General features: G+C 30.7%; 1 long non-coding RNA gene across 2 annotated transcripts; it reads left to right on the plus strand.

Annotated features, from left to right (window-relative positions):
- The first annotated feature begins 4,455 nt into the window (after nt 1-4,455).
- LOC127172715 (uncharacterized) lies at nt 4,456-14,234 on the plus strand. Of its 2 annotated transcripts, none has more exons than XR_007828662.1 (4): nt 4,456-4,665; nt 8,405-8,547; nt 10,922-11,023; nt 13,422-14,234. It is a non-coding gene; the product is annotated as an uncharacterized LOC127172715 (long non-coding RNA). The 2 variants fall into 2 exon arrangements; XR_007828661.1 differs by lacking the exon at nt 13,422-14,234 and adding an exon at nt 11,633-12,279.
- The last annotated feature ends 5,076 nt before the right edge of the window (nt 14,235-19,310 follow it).

Raw genomic sequence — 19,310 nt, forward strand, 5'->3', positions numbered from 1 at the left:
TCCAATGGAAAAAGTTATGATTCGTGTTCGGGTCATTTTTGACCCGGATATGTATGGAGCACAATTAGCATCAAAAATACTTGAAATTATCTATGAAGTTATATTAGTGTCAAAAACTTTTGTAAAGTATATTTAGCCCTTTCTTCGCATCTCACACACTTTTGGGACTGACTTTTGTTGATGAACATAAATATGTCTATTTCTATCTACTGATGAAGCCGCATGGAGCGGCAAAAAGAATACATTTTTTAATCTAAAAGTGAAAGTTCATGCAAGTAAATCAATTTATTTGGTTTAAAAATGTTCAGGGTACTATTTATGTAGTTTTTTTTAGATATAAATATATCTAAAAAGGTTGCATAAATTTGTACAATTTTTTTTTTTAGCAATCACAATGATCATTGTGACCCGAAAAAGATGCATAGTTTTTAGTAAGGGAGCGAAACTTTCCAAATGCTCAAAATATACACAATTTATTTTTTTCTGATATTTCACAATTATTTTTTTTAAGCGATATGACCAATAAAAGTTACATTTTGTGTTCGGGTCATTTTTGACCTGGATATATATGGAGCACAATTAGTGTCAAAAATACTTTGAAATTATCTATGAAGTTATATTAGTGTCAAAGCCTTTTCTTTGTATCTCGCACACTTTTGGGACTGACATTTGTTGATCTACATAATTACATACAACTATTGATGAAGCCGAATGGAATGGCATTAACAAAAAAGTAACTTTTTTAATCTAAAAGGGAAAGTTTATGCAAGTAAATTCATTTGATTTGAAAACTTTTTAGAGTAATATTTATGTATTTTTGTTAGATATAAATATGTAGGTTGCATAAATTTTGACTGTTTTTTGGCAATCATGAGTGATCATTTTGACCCAAAACGATGCATAGTTTTTAGTAAGGGAATAAAACTTTCCAAATGCTCAAAATACACATCATTTATTTTCATTTATTTATTTTTTCAGATATTTCACAATTATTTTTTAGAGATACAACCAAAAATAAATAAATAAATTAAAAAAAAACAAAAAAAAAAACAATTCAAAAAACATTTTGTGTTCGGGTAATTTTTGACCCAGGTATGTATGGAGTACAATTAGTGTCAAAAATTCTTGAAATTATCTATGAAGTTATATTAGTGTCAAAAACTTTTGTAAAGTATATTTAGCCTTTTCTTTATATCTCACACATTTGGGACTGACTTTTGTTGATGAACATAAATGTGTACATCTATATGTACAAATATCTACATGCAAGTAAAAAAAATTAATTTGGTTTGAAAACTTTTTAGAGTAATATTTCTGTAACTTCATTAGATATAAATATGTAGATTGCATAAATTTGGACTGTTTTTTAACAATGATTTTGACCCGAAAAAGATGCATAGTTTTAGTAAGGGAGCGAAACTTTCCAAATGCTCAAAATTCTGTGTTCGGTCATTTTTGACCGAACACAATTCTGTGTTCGGTCATTTTTGACCCGGGTATGTATGGAGTAACATTAGTGTCAAAAAGAGTTTTTGTAAAATTATTTATGAGGTTATATTAGTGTCACTAAAACTTTTTAAAAATGTACTTAGCCCTTTCTATGCATCTCACACACTTATGGGACTGAAATTTGTAGATAAACATAAATATGTACATCTACTGACAAAGCAACATGAAAAATGTATCACTTTTTTTTAAATCTAAAAGTGAACGTTTATGCAAGTAAATTAATTTTTGTTTTAAAATTGTTTAAAGTAATATTTATGTATTTTTGTTAAAAATAAATACGTAGGTTGCTTAAATTTGGACTGTTTTTGAGCAATCATGAGTTATAAATTTAAAGGATTTAGCTGAATTCCACTGATTTCAATGGGGTTAATAATTCTCAGATTATACGTTCTTACAAATTTCATACAATTACATACTAGTATAAGATTTCTCAGCAATACTGAAAAAAGTATGTATATATTTTGCATCATATTTTTTTGGGTGTGGTTCATAGTTAGAAGCTTCAACGAATTTCTCACATTTTTAATTATTAAAAATGGTAGTAATATGGTAACTCAAAAAACTTGGATTTGAGAACTTGCTGATCAGATGCAATGTGGTTGTAGTTAAAAAAATTACATAAAGACCATTTTCTAAAATAACCATTCTTTAGGTCCAAATGGACCCGGAATGCTAAAATCATCTACAGCTTTCGAATGCATTATGAGGGTTAAAGAGGCGCATTTTGGGGAAGGGGTTTTGCACGGCATGTAGCTGCAGATTGAATCACTCTGTGTTTTTATGTCAGTCTGTCTCTCCTTCCCTCCTCTCGCTCTGGCCATAATCCTCTTTGCAGGCCTGGAAACTGGAGTGGCGCGCATCCAAGGCAAAGGTTGATGGGAAAACGCGCAGGTTGCCAAGCGGGCCCCAGTTGCCGGCGTTAGAAGCACACACATCTTTGTTCTCTGAGACCTGGTGTCCCGCCAAGAGCCTCATTTCTGTCTCTGCATTATGGCTGCCCTGGATGCACGCCAAACTAGCGCGAGCACGCAGACTCTCCCACTTCTTTCTCTCTCTCTCTCTCTCTCTCGTGCTTTATCGGTTTGTGTTTTGGCCTGTTTCTCTCGCAGCGCCCGCATCCATCGCATCTCTCGCTGCCAAACATCCTGCAGTTGCCATGGCAGCCGGGAGGCTGGAACTTTGGAGCTGCGCAGCCAATGAGTCACCAGAGATTCCAGCTGCGGAGCATCTGCTGGAGAACAACAACAACAGCAGCAGCGGACAGATACAACCTATTAAATACGGTAACATTCTAACATGAAGTCTTACACTCTTAATGCATGTTCCTTATCATGCACAATCCATCCGTGCACACTACTCTAAAGAAAAAACGTCCAAAGGCCCAGTGACTATTACAAATATTTTCACTCATATTTTCTCCCTGATTAAATATTTTAGAGGTTTGCAAGTCTAGAAAAAATTTAATTATTATAAAAAATAATTTTATTAATTTACATGACTTTTCAAGGTCTAAAACTTTTGGAAAACATTTGGAATAATATATATTTTTTTATGTTTTTGATGTAGAAGTCTCTTCTGGTGAACCCAAGCCTGCATTTATTTGAGCAAAAATACAGTAAAAATTGAGAAATATTATTTCAATTTAAAATAACTGTTTTCTATTTGAATATATTGTAAAATGTAATTTATTCCTGTGATCAAAGCTGAATTTTCAGCATCATTACTGGAGTCTTCAGTGTCACATGATCCTTCAGAAATCATTCTAATATGCTGATTTTTATATTACAGTACATTAAATTTTCATTATTCCAAAAAATTGATGGTATGTATATCCAGGTTTTACAATATGTTTTTCTTTCCAAGACAAAATAAATAAATATTTTTAAATAATTATATTAATAAACATTCAATATCAATATTAATATAATACAAATTAAATATAAATATTCATATTTATGAAACATTTTATTAATAATATTTTTTATTTGTAATAATATTTATAATAATATTTATCTGGTTGGTTAGAACCACTGATCTAATGGATATAAGCAATCCCGGCCTTCCATTTTTTCTGTCTTTTTTTTTTTTTAAATATGATTTCTAAACCTGGAAGTCATGTAAATTAATAAAAATAAAATAAAACAAAATAAAATAAAATAAATGGACATCATGTGAATGAATAAAATTAAAAAAAATATATATTTTTACAAATAAAATGAAAGTTATGTAAATTAATAAAATGCTAAATATAAATAAATAAAAATGTAAGTCATGTAAATGAATACAATTTAAAAAATAAATAAAAATAAATGTAAGTCATGTAAATTAATAAAATGTAAAATAAATAAATAAATAAATATATGGAAGTCAAGTAAATGTATACAATTTAAAAAATAAAAATAAATGGAAATAAATGTAAATTCATCCAATTTTAAAATACCATTAGAATAAATAATAAAATTAATATTAAAAAAAATTCTAGGCAAGTCAAATTTATTTTTGTATTGGATAATATACGTACTTTTGCAACAATATAAAGAAGTCATGCAGCCAATATTTGCTATGAAACATATATATATATATTTTTTTTTAATAATATTTCTCTACTTGTTTTATGAGGTTTGTCAGCACCGCTGATCTAATAGACATAATCAAGTCCGGCCTTCCATTTTTTCCTGTCAAATATGAAACTAAATGCTTTGTGAATGCTGTACACTGTAAATGACATTGAGAATTTATTAAAATACACCATCTTTTCTGATCTGAAACCTCTATTGTCTATTGTAATCTATTTCCTGATTCACATCTGGCGTCAAAGGAGGTTTAACACGAAACAGATCGAGCCTGATGTCACGATGACACGATCTATTATGGAGGCCGCTGATGTTTACGGGACGGGCTCGTGTTACGGCGCGTTTGATAGAGCGTCCGCCTGTTTCTGTGGATTTCTCCATGCACTCATTTCTTCCTGGAGAAAAACTGTAAACTCATCAACAATCCTCAGCTGAACCGCGTTGTTTTTTTTCCTCTCGCGCTCCCTCTTTTCCCCGGAGCGTCTGACGGGAAGACGGATGTCTTTGTTCTTGTTTACTTTCCCCACTTCCCTCGTTTTTTTCCTCTCGGCTCTGCGGAGCAAAGCCGACGCGCACCATTCAGGTAACCGACATTAGCAGTTCTCACACGGCTTCCAAAAATAACAGCAGCGCAGCACGGCAAAGTTCAGAGTGATGTAACCGAGCCCCGGAGCAAGAATGGCACATAATGACAGCTTATGTAACGTCCAGACAGACTGCCATTTCTCTGCTCTCTCTCTCTGGGTTTAGTGACAACACAACATGACATTTATCCTTCCACACGCCATGCGCTTCTCTGCCGATTACCCCGTGATTCATTTGGAAATGCGGCTGTTCTGGGTTAATTAGTGCTGATTAATAAGTCAAGCATTACTTTTACTGTTACTGTTAATGATCAAACCTGCAGAACAGAGGCTGAAAGTTCAGCATTTGTGCTCCAGACGTCAACGGTTGCACCGTTTTCGCCTTTTTTCGCCATTAAACAGGCGAAAAACCCACATTGAAGGAGGATCCCGAGACCAAGAGAGACTTAAAGCAATAATTCTAGTTGGTATTTTGGCAGAAACCTTGTAAGTTACCGCAGGATTTTTTTGGTCTAGCACTGTTTTAGACCAGTGGTTCTCAACTAGGGGTTTGATTCATTCAAGATGAATCTGAATGATTTCAAATGAGACAAAACAGGCATTAAAATAAGCTAAAACCACTATAAATTAATATATATGCTGCAGCCTGATATATGAGGTCACTTTAAAAATATGACTTCTAGACCTGAAGGTCATGTAAACAAAAAAAAAAAAGGAAGTCACGTAAATTAGTAAAATGTAAAAGAATAAATAAAAATAAAAGAAATTCGTGTAAAAAAATATGATAAATGGAAATTGTAAATTAATAAAATAAAAAATAAAGTCGTGTACATTAATAAAATTTAAAAAATAATAATAAATGGAAAATAAAATAATTGAAATTAATACATTTTTTAAAATATATGAAAGATTTTAATTATTAAATGGAAGTCATGTAAATTTATAAAATGTAAACAATAAATAACAAAATTAATGTAAGTCATGTAAATAATAAAAAAATATGTAAATTAATAAAATGTTAAAAATAAATGGATATCATTTAAATGAATACATTTAAAAAAAATGGAAGTCATGTAAATTAATAAAAAGTAATAAATAAATAAATGGAAGTCATGTGTAAATAAAAAAATACATACAGTCATGTAAATTTATAATATGTAAAAAATGGACATCATTTAAATTAATGTAAACAATAAAAAAAAAATGAAAGTCATGTAAATTAATAAAATGTAAAAAATAAAAATAAAAGGAAGTCATGTAAATTAATACAATTAAATGAAGTCAAGTCAATTAATAAAATGTAATAAATAAATAAATGAATGGAAGTCATGTAAATAAAAAAATACATAAAGTCATGTAAATTTATAAAATGTTAAAAAATAAATTAAAAAATAAATGGACATGATTTAAATTAACACAAATAATAAAAAAATGGAAGTCATGTAAATTAATAAAATTAAATGGAAGTGAAGTCAATTAATAAAATGTAATAAATAAATAAATAAATGGAAGTCATGTAAATAAAAAATACATAAAGTCATGTAAATTAATAAAATGTTAAAAAAAAATAAATAAAAATAAATAAATAAATGGACCGCATTTAAATGAAAACATAAACAATAAAAAAAGGAAGTAATGTAAATTAATACAATTGAAAAAATAAATAAAAAATAAATGGAATATAAATAAATAAAATGTAGTCAAGTTTACAGAAATTCATGATGTTAATGTTTATAATATCTTAATATCTTAAAGTTGCATTTAGCAGACTGCTGTAGACACACAGATTCTTCATTCAACTGATATTTATGAAGCAGATAAATCATGTTATGTGTCTGTTTTGTCGGTGCGGTTTGGGCAGCACATGTGTTAAAGCCAAACCTCTTTACTAGGGCTCATGTCGAGAAACACTTCCCGCTACACGTCTCTCATGAATCAAACTGCCGTTCGCAGTATCTGGACTCGTTTTCCTCCTCGTCTGTCATCCGGACCAGATTACGATCCTCCGGAGAGCCGTACGAGCTGACCGCAGAAAGCCAGCGAGCGCCATTGTCTGCGCTGAGTTTTATCTGTTGCTCTCATTGACTGCAGATGGAAACGGCCCGGAGTGAACGAGGCGCCTGCGTGAAGATCTGTGTGAAAACAAAAGCTCTGTACTTCCTGTAGCAGATCATTTGAATGGCCTTCTATCTTTATTCACTCTTCCTTATCACTGAGATGTTCATCCATCGATTTGAACAGATGTAAGGACTTACAAAAGCAGTTTTTTGTCAGAGAGCCAACTATATTTGTAATATACAACACTAGGTTTAGTAGACAACTAAATTAGGAAGCAAACTTGCTAAACCACAACTTTTAATTTTATAAACCATATTATGAAACTCTGTGTCCTGAAATGACTGATACGATCACATCCACCACCGATGAGAGCACAGCGATTAAAAGATTAATCCAAAATTCTTTATAAATCTCTTCTGCTCACCAAGGCTGATTTCTATGTGAATATCTGTTAAGATGTAATTTATTTCTGTGATCAAAGCTGAATTTTCAGCATCATTACTCCAGTCTTCCGTATCACATGATCCTTCAGAAATCATTCTAATATGCTGATTTGCTGCTTAACAAAGATTTCTGATTAATATCGATGTTAAAAACAGTTGTGCTGCACAATATTTTTGTGGAAACCGTCATACTTTTTATGTTTCAGGATTCACAGATGAACAGAAAGTTAAAACTATGATTTCTAGACTTGGAAGTCATGTAAATAATTAAAATTAAAATTAAAATTAAAATTAATGGACACCATATAAATTAAGAAAATAAAACAATAAAAATAAAAGGAAGTCATGTAAATTAATAAAATTGTAAATATATATATAAAAACATAAAATGGAAGTCAATAAAATGCAAAAAAATAAAAATAAAAGTCATGTTAATTAATAAAATAAAAAATAAATGGACATAATGTAAATTAATTAATTGCCAAAAATAAATAAATAAAAATAAAAAGACATCATGTAAATGAATAAAAAATAAATGAGAGTCGTGTAATTAAAAAAATAAATTAATTAAAAAGTAAGAAATAAGTCATGTAAATTATTAAAATGTAAAAATAAATAAATAAAAATAAATGGACATCACATAAATTAATAAAATAAAAAAGATTAAAAAAATAAAATGGAAGTTATGAAAATAATAAAATGCAAAATAAATGAATAAATAAGTGAAAGTCAGGTAAAGTAATAAAAATATTTTAAAAAATAAATAAAATGTGAATGTATGTGAATAACTGTTAAAATGTTATTTATTTCAGTGATCAAATACAAAAACATATTTACTGACATATATACTGAATTTTTACTCTTACTGACCTCAGACTTTTAACTGTTAGCATATGATGTAACCAGAAATGTTTCTCGAGTAGCAAATCAGCATATTAGAATGATTTCTGAAGGATCACGTGACACTTACGATGCTGAAAATTCAGCTTTGATCACAGCAATAAATTTCATTTCAACATAGATTCACGTAGGAAACATTTATTTCGAATTCTAAAAATATTTCACATTTTTTACAGTATTTTTGATCAAATAAATGCAGCCTCGCTGAGCACAAGAGACGTGTTTTGTGCTCCAGCGCCTGCATTTTCTGTCAGGCTGATTTTACTGCATGTCCTGTGTGAACGGGATGTATCTGATGCATGTTATCTCTCTCTGCTGATCTGTTTTACACACACAGGGGCAGCGCGTGGCCTGAAGCGGGATCAGAGTACACGAGGTGCCCTTGGCGAGACAGATAAGCTGCAGTAATATGATTACACGTCCTGCATTGTGCAACCCATGACTCAACCTCTAATTACAGCTGTGCTGCACTGTTTGCAGGTCAGTATGTGTGTGTGTGTGTGTGAGAACGCTTACTGGACGCCCTGTCCGAGAGTTTACTGTGAACCGTGCTGAATTCGCTGGAAACCACATGCGCGTAAACACAGCGGGTTGCACAACACGTGTAGTGCGTTTACTGTAAATACAAATGGGGAAATAAAACCACTCACTCATGCCGCATAAACCAAACGTAGAGTATTTCATAAACAGAAGGATTATTTATGCCAACATTACAAGTGGTTTTATCACTTTAAGGAAGTTGGTAGATTAACTAATTGTTGATCAGTAGTGCTAGTTCCACTTTACTAACATTATATCACCACAAAAGCTTGATTTATACATATATCGGCTTCGTTTCTCCTAAAATTAGATTTAGATTTAGATTAGTGATTCTAACACAGTATCTGATGACAAATCTGCTTGTTTTTAACTGTTAACAGAGACTGGGAGTGTCAGTGTGTTCAATGATTTAACCACAATTATTTTATGGTTCCAGAAGCTTCAAGAACTGTGCTGTATTTAATAAAAACAACAGTAGTTGAGGGGGGAAATAAAAAAAAGAACGCAAAAACGTAGCTATACACCTTGACTTGAAGTTTTTTAGCATTTTAGTTAAGTTTATTTTAATATAACTTAAATATAAAATTTTAATCATTTTAAGTCATCCTACACCCCTTCTGGTTGAAAACTACTGCTTTAGACCAGTTTAACTAAAAACTGTAAAATCATTTTAAATAAAATTATGCTAAATAATATAAAATATTTTAACAATTATATTGAAATATATTATTAAATATAATATAATAAAATTACAATTTTTAATTTTAATAAAAATAAATAAATCGTACATATAAAATACCGTTTTTAAAAAGGCTACATTTCTCCTTTTTGGTTTAACTTGAACTAAACTAATAAAATAATAAAAACAGAGATATAAATATATCTATATATAAATAAAACTATAATAGTGTATCAGCGATACTAAAAAAAAACAAACAAACAAACAAAGGTTAACTAAAACTAAAGCCATAAAATAAATATTTTTACTATTTGAATTAAAAAAAAAAAAAAAAAAAAAAAAAGTTAAACATATTTTATTTCATCTAACTGCCAGGGCAACATTTCTTATTTTCATATAGTTTAACTGAAATAAATAAAATAACTAATAGTAAATAAACTAAAACTAATGAATAAAAATATAGATATTTAAAAATAAATACAAAAACACAACAGAAAATATACAAATAAAATCTAACTCAAAATACCATACTATACTAGTATAATACTATATCAGTAAAACTAAAAACAAAAAAACTAAAAGACAAAAAAAGGTTAACTAAAACTAAAGCCATAAAATAAAAATTTATAAAAATAGGGATATTTAAAAATAAATACAAAAACACAAACTGAAAATATCAATAAAAAAAAAAAAATTCCTCTTTTTTGTTTGGCTTGAAGTAAACTAATAAAACTACAATTAATAAATAAAAATGAATAAAAATAGAGATATAAATAAATACAAAAACACAACCTGAAAGTATAAAAATAAAATCTAACTCAAAATATCAGTAAAAAATTGAATAGTATATCAGTGATACTAAATAAAAATATCTAACTGCCATAGCAGCATTTCTTATTTTCATTTAAGTAAATTATTTATTAAAACTTTAACTAAAATTAAACTGAAATCACAGAAAATAAAAATCTAATTCAAAATATTAACAAAAACTATAATAGCATATCAGTGATACTAAAAAAACAAACAAACAAAAAAAAGGTCAACTAAAACTAAATCCATAAAATAAACATTTTCATTATTAAAAAAAAAAAAAAAAAAAAAAAAGTAAAGATATTTTAATTTCATAAACATATCTTAACTGCAATGGCAGCATTTCTTATTTTCATTTAGTTTAACCTGAATGACTAAAACTAAATAAACTAATAAACAGAATTAATAAAAACTACATAGACATATTTTTAAGTAATAAAAATGGCAAAAACACAAAACAAAATTGCTAAAAAAAAAATGAAGTAAAATCCTAAAAAAATAAATAATTAAAAACTATAATAGTACATCAGTGATACTAACAGAACACAACTTTAGACACAAATCAATCACTCACATACAGTAATAAAACAGAGATATGAACTGAATGTGTATACAATATGAGAAACGACCAAGTTCATATTTATAGGATCAACCTCTTCTGAATCTCTTGAGGTTACTAGAGTCTTTCAGAGATTTGATTCTCCATCTGCTCTCCTTTGATCCATTTTTTTATCTAGGAGAAACTACTAAGACATTAAAGCTCAGTGATTTCACCATCATACCGTAGTAAAAGATTAATCCGCACAGACTCTTATCTGTTTCAAGGTAAACCGCGGCTCACGACGCTCTGAATGCCGTCCAGCGAGCCGATTTCACACTTGTCCTTTGCACCGCGCCGTGAATCTGGGTGGAAATGGGCGTCAAAAGGTGAGCGCAAATATGACGAATACTAAAATACAGACAGCAGGTCAAGGAGAGCTGAGTTATTGGTCTGAAATAGATGTTTATTGAACATGTACTGTGGTAAATCAACGGTATTTTTTACTGTGTGGATACAAAACTGCGTGAAGCGCTCAAACTCCACACATCTGCTGATTTATTATTGCAGCTGCAAATGACAGAAAACATTATCGAACGGCTTTATTCAGGGGTCGCGCTGACCGAGCGAGTTTCACGCTGTGGAGAACAATTAGAGCCAAATGGAGATTGAACAAACGAAATTCCTCCATCATAAAGACCTCAGCAAAACTCACACGCTGTGACATGCTGACCCGCGCATGCATTCAGACAAAAGTGCTTTTCTCTCCTATTAAACCACATGCATGCATGCATGATTCAAATGTTTTCTTTAAACATATAAAAGCACATAAACAGTCTTTTTGGTCACATAAACACTAGGTTGTGAAACGTGCACATTTTTGTGTGAAGAGCCATTAAAATGTGGAAAGGTCACATACTTTAGACAGAATGCAGTCAGAAAAACAAATATGTGAGACTGGACTTTCTCTCTGTCTGGCTTTGTTTCTTTAAACACAGAGGGGGGCGGAGCCAGCTAATGGTGACACAGAGTTAAACAAATGAGCAGAGTGGGTGGATCACAGAGGGGGCGGAGCCAGAGCCACAAACGGACACGCCCACTCAAGCAGTGAGAGTCTGAACTGACTCAGCGTTTCTGACTGGCTCAGATCAGCTCACACACACAAACACACACAGACACACACACAGAGCAGACAGAGTAAACAGCCCAAAGGTGCGTCACAGCTTCATAGGTTACTGACCTGAAATATGCCTGACGGGAGACCAGGAAGTTTAGCATGACAGGAATAGAGAATTAGGTGCTGAGAACATGAGGATGAGCGTTCGGATTAGCAGGCTTTGAGAAAACCTACAGAATGGGAACAAATACACAATCAATTCCTTGTCTGCCACAATAATATCAGCAAACCACAACATTTAACAGTTAAAAAAACATGTGAGGAATAGATATACTGAATATTTTATAACTATGAAATCAAATGTCACATGTTATTTGACGTCAAATGTGAGGCCATCGTTTGTACACATTATGCAATCGTGTGAAAACTTGGATATGCAATTCCAAACTTTTATATGAAAGACAGCTATTAAAAAAGTGATTTAAAAAAAAAAAGTTTTTAACTTTCAGTTATATTTTACATTTTTAAATGTTTCAAAATACACAACAATTGAAGATTTTGCCAAATATATAGGTTAAAAAACTTAATTGATTAATAGTATATATTTATTAAAATATTTTCAGGATATTTATAGATGATTCTAATGAGATTTATAATTTCAGTTATATTTTACTCAATTTTATATTTTTAAGTCTCTCAAAATATATAACAAATGATAAAAAATATATTTTAATTTTTTTTTTTTTTTTTTTTTTTTACAGTAAATAAATCACAAATAAAAAGGTTAAAAAAAAATCATATATTTTTGTACTGTTTAAAGATAGATAGATAGATAATGTACAATTATTTTACATTTTTTTAAATGTAATTAAATCATATAATTAAATAATATATAATTACATATAATTTTTTAAACTATATTTGGATATATATTTTCAGTTATATTTTACATTTTTAAATCTTACATATTTAAATATACAACAAATGATTAAAAAATGTTTTGACAAATATAAGTGCTGTTAAAAATTTGTATTTTTTTAGAAAAAGAAGGAAAGAAAGAATAAATAAATAAAATCACAAACTGAAAAAAATATTTCTTTATACATCGTCGGCCTATTTAAAGATAGAACGATAGGGCGATAGATAGATAATGTAAAATTATTTTACATTTTTAAATGTAATTAAATCATATAATTAAATAATATATAATTACATATAACTTTTTAATCTATATTTGGATCTATATTTTTAGTTATATTTAACATTTTTTAATCTTTTAAAATATACAACAAATAATGAACAAAAATGTTTTGAAGTATATATATGTGTTGTACTAAAAATAAAAATGTACTAATTTTACAATAAATAAATAAATCACTATATATATATATATATATATATATATATATATATATATACATACATATATATATATACACGCCTTCATATAATATTATATAGAATATATTCTACATATATTTCGTCAAAATTTATATTTTTGCCCTATAGGAAAGAGACAGTTAGTAGATTTTATTGTGGATATTAAATATATTCAAATATTTATTCAGTTTGTCCTTTATTCAAACAACACAGGTTTGAAAAACAAAACATGTTTTTTTAAACCGTTTCTTTAAAACTCTCTACAACCTTGTTCTCTGATATTTTCTCAGAAGTGATCATCTCAGTGGAAAAGCACTCCAGATGTCTCCTGCATCCCTGCAGATTCATGTTCTCTTTTTTTAAGGTATCGCAGAAGGAGCGGCCTGGAATGACCTAGATTTGTAGAGGAGCGACGGCTCATTTGGGCTCACAGCGGCGGGACGAACCCAGGGGACGCAGCGAGATGCTTAAGGACAGAAACGCTGCTTATTTTAGTGCTGCACATTTTACGATTCTCAAATAATATCGTATTTATTGTGGTTGCACCCATTTTGACGCAAAAGGTTTTTATTACCCACACTGTAGTGTGCTGTTGGTCATAAATAGTATTCAAACAATAAAGGTCACCATATCAGCAGGGCAGCTGCTATAATGTCAATAAAACAAAATCACATGAGACAGGCACAAAACTGATGCATTTGCTTGAAAGTATTAGCATGTAGCTAAATTACCTTTCTCAACTACAATGGCGTTTTAGTGCCAAGTTTTTTCCAATTTTTTTTTTAAATCTAAGATTACAAGATCATAATATTTAAAATATAAAGACAAAATATTACGGGAATAAAGTCTAAATACTACGAGAATAAAGTGGGAATACTACGAGAATAAAGTCGTAATACTACGAGAATAAAGTGGGAATACTACGAGAATAAAGTGGGAATACTACGAGAATAAAGTGGGAATACTACGAGAATAAAGTCGGAATACTACGAGAATAAAGTCAGAATACTCACGAATAAATTCAAAATACTACGAGAATAAAGTGGGAATACTACGAGAATAAAGTGGGAATACTACGAAAATAAAGTGGGAATACTACGAGAATAAAGTTGTAATACTACGAGAATAAAGTCGTAATACTACGAAATAATACTACGAGAATAAAGTGGGAATACTACGAAAATAAAGTGGAATACTACGAGAATAAAGTGGGAATAATACTACGAGAATAAAGTGGGAATACTAAGAATAAAGTCGGAATACTAAGAATAAAGTCAAATAATACTACGAGAATAAAGTGGGAATACTACGAGAATAAAGTCGTAATACTACGAGAATAAAGTGGGAATACTACGAGAATAAAGTTGTAATACTACGAGAATAAAGTCGTAATACTACGAAAATAAAGTGGGAATACTACGAAAATAAAGTGGGAATACTACGAGAATAAAGTCGTAATACCACGAGAATAAAGTCGGAATACTACGAGAATAAAGTTGTAATACTACGAGAATATAGTGGGAATACTACGAGAACAAAGTCGAAATACTATGAGAATAAAGTCGGAATACTACGAGAATAAAGTCGTAATACTACGAGAATAAAGTGGGAATACTACGAGAATAAAGTCGGAATACTACGAGAATAAAGTCAGAATACTCACGAATAAATTCAAAATACTACGAGAATAAAGTGGGAATACTACGAGAATAAAGTGGGAATACTACGAAAATAAAGTGGGAATACTACGAGAATAAAGTCGTAATACTACGAGAATAAAGTGGGAATACTACGAGAATAAAGTTGTAATACTACGAGAATAAAGTCGTAATACTACGAAAATAAAGTGGGAATACTACGAAAATAAAGTGGGAATACTACGAGAATAAAGTGGGAATACTACGAGAACAAAGTCGAAATACTACGAGAATAAAGTCGGAATACTACGAGAATAAAGTGGGAATACTACGAGAACAAAGTCGAAATACTACGAGAATAAAGTCGGAATACTACGAGAATAAAGTGGGAATACTACGAGAATAAAGTGGGAATACTACGAGAATAAAGTCGTAATACTACGAGAATAAAGTGGGAATACTACGAGAATAAAGTGGGAATACTACGAGAATAAAGTGGGAATACTACGAGAACAAAGTCGAAATACTACGAGAATAAAGTCGGAATACTACGAGAATAAAGTCGTAATACTACGAGAATAAAGTGGGAATACTACGAGAATAAAGTGGGAATACTACGAGAATAAAGTCGGAATACTACGAGAATAAAGTCAGAATACTCACGAATAAATTCAAAATACTACGAGAATAAAGTGGGAATACTACGAGAATAAAGTTGTAATACTACGAGAATAAAGTGGGAATACTACGAGAATAAAGTTGTAATACTACGAGAATAAAGTCGGAATACTACGAGAATAAAGTCGTAATACTACAAAAATAAAGTGGGAATACTACGAAAATAAAGTGGGAATACTACGAGAATAAAGTCGTAATACTACGAGAATAAAGTCGGAATACTACGAAAATAAAGTGGGAATACTACGAAAATAAAGTGGGAATACTACGAAAATAAAGTGGGAATACTACGAGAATAAAGTCATAATACTACGAGAATAAAGTCGGAATACTACGAGAATAAAGTTGTAATAAATAAAGTGGGAATACTACGAGAATAAAGTCAGAATACTCACGAATAAATTCAAAATACTACGAGAATAAAGTGGGAATACTACGAGAATAAAGTCGAAATACTACGAGAATAAAGTGGGAATACTACGAGAATAAAGTTGTAATACTACGAGAATAAAGTCGGAATACTACGAGAATAAAGTCGTAATACTACAAAAATAAAGTGGGAATACTACAAGAATAAAGTCGTAATACTACGAGAATAAAGTCGGAATACTACGAGAATAAAGTTGTAATAAAGTGGGAATACTACGAGAATAAAGTCGGAATACTACGAGAATAAAGTCGGAATGCTACGAGAATAAAGTCGTAATACTACGAGAATAAAGTGGGAATACTACGAGAATAAAGTGGGAATACTACGAGAATAAAGTCGGAATACTACGAGAATAAAGTCGGAATACTCACGAATAAATTCAAAATACTACGAGAATAAAGTGGGAATACTACGAGAATAAAGTCGTAATACTACGAGAATAAAGTGGGAATACTACGAGAATAAAATGGGAATACTACGAGAATAAAGTGGGAATACTACGAGAATAAAGTCAGAATACTCATGAATAAATTCAAAATACTACGAGAATAAAGTGGGAATACTACGAGAATAAAGTTGTAATACTACGAGAATAAAGTCGGAATACTACGAGAATAAAGTTGTAATACTACAAAAATAAAGTGGGAATACTACAAGAATAAAGTCGTAATACTACGAGAATAAAGTCGGAATACTACGAGAATAAAGTTGTAATAAAGTCGGAATACTACGAGAATAAAGTGGGAATACTACGAGAATAAAGTCGGAATGCTACGAGAATAAAGTCGTAATACTACGAGAATAAAGTGGGAATACTACGAGAATAAAGTCGTAATACTACGAAAATAAAGTGGGAATACTACGAGAATAAAGTCGTAATACTACGAGAATAAAGTCGGAATACTACGAGAATAAAGTCGGAATACTACGAGAATAAAGTCGTAATACTACGAGAATATAGTCGTAATACTACGAGAATATAGTCGGAATACTATGAGAATAAAGTCGGAATACTACGAGAATAAAGTAATACTACGAGAATAAAGTCGTAATACTACGAGAATATAGTCGGAATACTACGAGAATATAGTCGTAATACTACGAGAATAAAGTCAGAATACTCACGAATAAATTCAAAATACTACGAGAATAAAGTCAGAATACTACGAGAATATAGTCGGAATACTACGAGAATAAAGTCAGAATACTACGAAATAAAGTCGTAATACTACGAAATAAAGTCAGAATACTACGAGAATAAAGTCGTAATACTACGAGAATAAAGTCGGAATACTACGAGAATAAAGTCGGAATACTACGAGAATAAAGTAAACTACGAGAATATAGTCGTAATACTACGAGAATAAAGTGGTAATACTACGAGAATAAAGTTGGAATACTACGAGAATAATGTTGAAATATTTCAAGAGTAAGGTCGAAATACTATGAGAATAAAGTTGAGATATTTTTAAAATCATTTGTTTGAAATGCATTATTCACTTTCAAGCAAAATATAGTGGCAAATAATGTTGATAGAGAAAAAAGTTATTTATTTATGATGTTTAGACTGTGAATTGTGCCGCAGCGCTGGAGTCTCATCTGGACATGTCGTTTCCCATGAGCCTCTACTATTGTAATACTGATTCACTGGATTGTTCTTTACTCTCTCAGTCCTCACTCATCCACCAGACTCGGGTTTCCTCCTGCATTCAGCACAATGCAGATTCCGCCCATTCAAAGCCAAACCAACGAGCAGGACGTCACCTATGGATCCGTGAGAGTGGAGGACACACAACTTCACAGCAGATCAGATGACCGCGTGTGTGTTTCACTGCAGACACAATATTCACAAGCACAAGCTGTACAGATCACATCCAAACACACACATCCATCCACTATCTGCTGATACGCCACTATAATCACTACAGCAGGGAACATCCGGCACACAATCACAGCCGTTTGGAGCTCAACATCAAGGGCGTTTGCAGCAGCAGAAAAAAAAACCTCAAGATGACCTCAAGACCTCTCTAGAACTTTTTTATACATGAAATCAGGTAGAAATGACTTATTAAAGATACGGTAGGCGATTTCGGAGAGGCTAGCAATAGCAAGCTAGCTCTGAAAGCATAAGATCCCACCCTCCCTGCATAACCAGTCTCCAAAGCCACACCTCCTCCAAAACACATGACCGCACACAGAGGCTAACCACACTGTCATCACCTAAAAATAAAACAAAATTGAAGAGTGAAACTGGCTAAAATTAACGAGTATAACATCATGAAATATTGCCTGAATTTAAAGGACATTTTTGCCAAAAATAAATAAATACAAATGACCAATGTTAGTGCTGTCAGATTAATAAACTGGACTGATGGATTTCTGTGGACTGAAGGTCAGCGATGACATAAAACAAACAACATATTGACTTATACTGAACTATCTTTCTCAGCTATGATGGCGTTTTAGTGTCATGTTAAAAAATAAAAAATCTAAGATCATGAGATTGAAGTTGCAATATAATGAGAATAAAGTTGAAATATTACGAGAATAAAGTAAAAAATTTCAAGAATAAAGTCAAAATATTATGAGAATAAAGTCAATATATTACGAAAATAAAGTTAAAATATTACAAGAATAAAGTCAAAATAAAGTAGAAATACTACAAAGCTAAAGTTGAAATATTTTGAGAATAAAGTCAAAATACTATGAGAATAAAGTCAAAATTATGAGAATAAAGTTGAAATATTATGAGAGTAATATCAAAATATTATGAGAATAAAGTCAAAATTTTATTTTAATTTCTACGATTTAAATTCTCTAAACATTTCAACTTTATTCTGGGAATATTTAGACTTCATTTTCGTAATTTCGACTTTATTCTTGAAATATTTCGACTTTAATCGTGCAGTTTTCGATTTTTTTAATGTGGCACCAAAACGCTGTTGTACTCAGCTGATATTGGTGATCAACTGTTATTAATTTGATTAATTAATGGGCATATCAATCCATTTTATTAATATTTTTTAATCAATTGACAGCTCTACTAATAGTAATACTAAAAAAAAAAAAAAAAAAAAAAAAAAAAAAACAGTTTATCAAGGCAGCAACACAACAAAATGCGAAAAAATGAAGGGGTATGAATACTTTCGCAAGGCACTGTAAATAGTCATATATTACTGTAAGAAGTAAGGAAATTGATAAAAAAAAAAAAAAAAAGCAATTGTTTGCTGCTTTATTTGTCTTAAACCTGTAAAGTGTATAAACCGTCTTTTTGTCCTCCTTTCCAAGTCTCAGGTCGAGGACGAACATTTGTGAAAGGTTACGAGTCGGTCATTCGTCTGCACTTGAGAATTTCACAGCTGTCAGTCAGACGGTCAATCAACGGCTAAACGCTGGGAACGCTTCGACACGCGCTGACCCTCGTCTGTAAGCGA

Source organism: Labeo rohita, chromosome 11 (genome assembly GCF_022985175.1).
Source record: "Labeo rohita strain BAU-BD-2019 chromosome 11, IGBB_LRoh.1.0, whole genome shotgun sequence".
NCBI lineage: Eukaryota > Metazoa > Chordata > Actinopteri > Cypriniformes > Cyprinidae > Labeo > Labeo rohita.